The following is a 5186-nucleotide window of genomic DNA, read 5'->3' as shown; positions in this document are numbered from 1 at the left end:
ACAGCAAACAGTTACAGACCTTAATTTAATTTGGGTTAATCAACTCATTCATAATAGACAGTGGAAGGAGGATATAATCAGAAATAATTTCAATCCAGAAATTGCATCAGAAATCTTACAAACTTCTATTATGGAAGTTGGAGAAGTTCGGATTACCTGAAAAAATGAGAGGGATGGCAGGTTCACAGTGGCTTCAGGCTATAATATAGCTTTTCAAATGGTGCATTCTTCAGTCAGCCAATTACCCGATTTGTGCAGGAAAAAGAGACTCTAAAATTCATTGTGGGAACTTTAATGTCCACCGAAGATTAAGGTATTCCTGTGGAAAGCCCTACATGACGGCATCCCAATTCGTACTCGACTTCACAAAAGGATACCAACAGTCCCAGAAATCTGTCCTAGATGCAACAATTTGGGGGAAAATGTAAATCACTGCTTAATTGATTGCCCAAGGTCACAAGAAGTTTGGCAGAAGTCAGATTTAGGAGCTTACCTGATGCAAAACAGTTCAAAAAAATTTTGAGAGCGATGGCAGTTCATGGAAGGAGCAAGACGAAGACACCATTGGAAAAAGAGTTCAGCACTGGCAGCCGTTATTCTATGGAAGATTTGGATCACGAGAAACCTTTTGGTCTTTGAAAATAAAAGTACTTCACCAGATTCAATTGTCACTTCAGCGCATGAAGCCATGGAGGAGATGCAGAAGACAAATGAGTCATAATATGTGGTCTTAGTTGTGTTTAGTCATGCTTTAGTTAAAGAAATATTAATTGCTTAGAATTTCCTCTATTACATTGCTGTATGGTTGTCCAAGGTGGACCCACATCTCTTATTTATTTTATTTTAATAAATAAATATCACGTTACTTTTGAAAAAAAAAAACTTGTTGTTTTACCCATTGGAATAATATACGATTCTGTTGATTGGATTTGACAAAACCTACAAATCTAATGAATCACCGTGACATAGATTTTGGAGATAAACACTTTGAGAAAATTTTATGTAGTATAATCATTTTGATTATCCATCTCTTCTTCTTCCATCAAGATGGTCATCTTCTCTTTCTCTAAGAAATGAATTATTTTTATATTTATATTTTTATAATTATAAATTTAATATTAATAATTAAAAATAAATTATAAAAAATAAAATATTTTAAGCTATTTAGTACATGCAGAACGTATAGAATAAATAAATTTAAATAAAAAAGTAAGATTTAAAAAACATAACAACTTGTTATTATGTAAAATAAAATAAAAAATTATTCAAAAAAATTTATTAACAATGGTAAAAATTTACTAACGTTTACATTGTTATTATGTATAATTGAGAAAATATTATGTATCTTATTTTAATAAAGAGAAGTAGAAAAAATATTACCTCTTATATAGTATTTTTTATCATTATATAAAAATTTAATAGAATAAATAGAGTGAGAGTTAACTTTATACAATATTAATAGAGTACCTATTCAAATTAAATAATACAAATTAAGACTAACATAAAATTAAATAATACAAGAAAATAAAAGAAAAAGAAAAAATACTATTTTTACACATAGCATTTATTTTTATTATTATAAAAACCTATAATAAAATAAATTATAATGAGAATAAATGGTCAAATTAAAATTATATAAATTAAGACTAATATAAAATTAAAAGACAATGCATTTAATGCACTGTGCTTGCTTTTATACCGTACAATAATAATGTGTGTTATAATTGAAGAAAGAAAAAACAAAAAGATAACTGTTACGCTTTGTGAAAAGAACACAACATATAATAGTAAAATAAAGGTAAATAACTTTAAAAAAAATTTGTAGTTATAGGTGTACAATTTTATAATGAACATTCATTTATATTTCTTTTAATTTATCAAATATTAAATAAAATAAAATATTATTATTTATAGTATAAATTAAATAAAAAATATTTAACATTCAATATTATAGTTATTATTATAGAAATTAAAGTTGTCAATTATATAACAAGACTATTTTAATTCAATTATGTCAAAAAAAATAAAAGAACATTTGGGTCTAAATTTATTAAATATTAAATAAAATAAAATAAAATATTATTATAAATTAAATAAAAAGATGACCAATACTTTTAGAATAAAAAAAAGTAGATTCTTAAAACTAATAAATAAATATTTTATACATGAACGAGATTTACTTCAGTAAGTAACTGTATATAGTTTAGAATGTAATTTACTTTAAAGAGTAAAATGAAAAAAAAAAAGAATTGGACACTAAATTTTTATATCCTCTTTATATATTATTGTAATGTATTGTTATAGATAAATTAGTTTTGTAAGATTTTTATCTCATGAATTTTGTTTGTAACTAAAGGACCAAATCCTGAACCTTCCACTTGAATGAATGCAACTTGGACATCCTTTAGTAAAATAGATTATGTTTCTAATCTATTTGCTTTAAGTATGATTAATAGTAACATATATCGTTATATCAGTTTGTTATTATTTGTCAAATATCTTTTTATTTTTGAACAAACAAACTCAATACAATAAAATAGAACGACAAAAATAAAAGACTCAGACTACGAAGCAATAAAAACAATCTAAATATAATTTCTATTGTTATCTTTGTTATTACCATCAATAATAAAAGGGATTCACACTACTCCACTCTCTATAATTGGCCAAAGATTTGTGAAACACCTCTTGTACATCGACTTCTTTGTTATTAAATATCCACTCGTTCCTCTCAAGCCATACATTCCATATAACTACAAAAAAATCCTATGAGTCACTTGTTGCGCTCCTCTTTCCTGCTAATGACACATGTCTAATTTTCAAAGTGTTCTTTCAGTGACTCCGGAACAGATCACAGCCTCCCAAGTTCAGAAAGTCATTCACACCACACCTGCTAAGTAAACTCACAACCAAGAAATAAGTGATGAATATGTTCAACATCTTTTTTATATAAAATGCACAAGTTGTCACTGTAGCTAATAATGCCCAGTCTATACAATCTTTCTTTTATATTTACCCTTCCTATCAAAGCAAACAAGATAAATAACTCCACTCGTGGAGGAACCAAATCTTTCTATATGGATCTGGTGAAACTGTAGCTGGTGATATCCTCCAGTAGCGTTTCTGACTGCACCACCTGCTCAAAAGAGTTAGTTGAAAAAATGTCTTCCTTGTCAAACTTGTAACACCCTAATATTCAATTCCTTATACTCGAGTCATAAGTCAATGATATTACGGTGGTACGACTCTCAGGTGGATTTTTAATATATAAATATAGGTAATTTAGAAAGGAGTATTAATCGAGAAGACTGAAAAGAGTAGAAATAAAATCGCGAAGACGTATCACTCACGTTTCGACAACAAAAAGATAAACCGTGAAGCCGAAAGTGATATATGGACAAAGGCATATAGGAGATTAAGAGATAGATAACATATATATAAATAGCCACTAGTCGCGACCCGCGAAGTTTAGGCCGGCTAGGGTACAGTATGAAAGCAGTTGACAACAGTATATCCTAATCTCTCTCAAAGGAAACATAAGAGCCTCTATAGGCATGTTCCAAAAGAGTTCAACACATAGTATAATCTTTTCAAAACAAAAGTGGAGAGATTCTAAGCTAAACACAAAGTAGAGAAAATAAATATCTTCGCCGTCTCTCAGACGAACCACAGCTCACTTCTGAGCACCTGGACCTGTATCTAAAAAACAAGAGATATATACGGAATGAGAACCCCGGGCCCATGGGTTCCCAGTATGGTAAAAGTACCAAATAAATACAATGCACTGCAATAAAAACTCGTTAAGCATCCTAAACTCCTTTTCACCAAATATCCAGCCTAGATTCTCACTAATCCATGAATAGGCAACTGTCGTAAGGGGATACTAAATCTAGTTCATGTTACACATGTTTCCCAACTCGCTAACTCTTCCACGAATCAGACTCAGAATCATAAGCAAAACCATCACCAGTTGTTCTGCCTCAGCAACTCTATATCAATACATCATACCCTCGCCTGGAGCTAGTGAAATCACATCACTGCGTCTACCCAGGGGGCTCAAATTATCTCATTCAAAAATCATCATTATCATGCAATTGCATCATCAATTCATCTCATCAAGAACAGCCCTCAACATCCACCGACACCAACATGAGAGATCTCTCAGTTGTACAAACACAAGCAATACAGACAAGTAATACATAAATAAGGTACAAGTAGAACAAGTAGCACATAATCAGGTAACATAGCATATATGATGTAGAAATCCAAAACAAATAGGCAAACCCAAACAATTCAAACATATGCAAATGATGTATGCCTGCCCTATGGCTGATGATATCATCTGTCGGTTATATAGCCAACCCAACATGTCCTGGTAGCTAACCATTGGACAGAAACACCCCATTACGGAGCAAGTAGGTTTGAGCTACAACCCCCTTGCTACTGCCCGCTCAACCCAGAGCCAGTGGAATAACCACTACTGCGGCTACTACCCAGGCGGGTGTTCAAAAGCTCAACTTGGAGCGAGTGGATGCACCACTACTGCCGCTACTACCCAGGCGTCACAATCTCCGACCTGGAGCAAGTGGGACGAAACACAACCCTTGCTACTGCCCAGGTATCTTAACCATTGATTCATTCAATCTCAATTCATATTATCAATCCTCATTGTTATCAAATCTCAAACATTAACCTGGAGCAAGCGGGATGAACCACCACCCTTACTACTACCCAAGTATCACAAATACACATTTATTCAAAACTCCATAATTAAACCCATTTATCATAAACATCCTTTCCCGTCTCATACTCGGAGCAAGTGGACAACGCCACTGCCTACTACCCGGGGTTACACATCACATTTCAACATTTTCCATTATTATCCATTTAACACATTCCTTCATTAATCATATATACATTTATACTTAGCCATAATCAATAATGGCTTTGCCGTAACCCGGCAATAACTCAGCCATTCGGCTCATGGTTCAATCAAGAACTAGTCATTTATCAATAAGTATAGCCCTTCGGCTCATGGCATACACGGTACTCCCACCGTCATCCTCCATATCTCATATAATCATCGTTGATCATCATTGATCATAACTTTTCCCCTTGCTTCACTCGCAAGTTACCACATCCCCTAGCTCCTTTCTCATTGCTAGGCATATCATAATGATTTAATA

The sequence above is a fragment of the Arachis duranensis genome, chromosome 10, assembly GCF_000817695.3.
Source record: "Arachis duranensis cultivar V14167 chromosome 10, aradu.V14167.gnm2.J7QH, whole genome shotgun sequence".
Taxonomy (NCBI): domain Eukaryota; kingdom Viridiplantae; phylum Streptophyta; class Magnoliopsida; order Fabales; family Fabaceae; genus Arachis; species Arachis duranensis.
Note: the sequence above shows the minus strand (reverse complement) of the source record.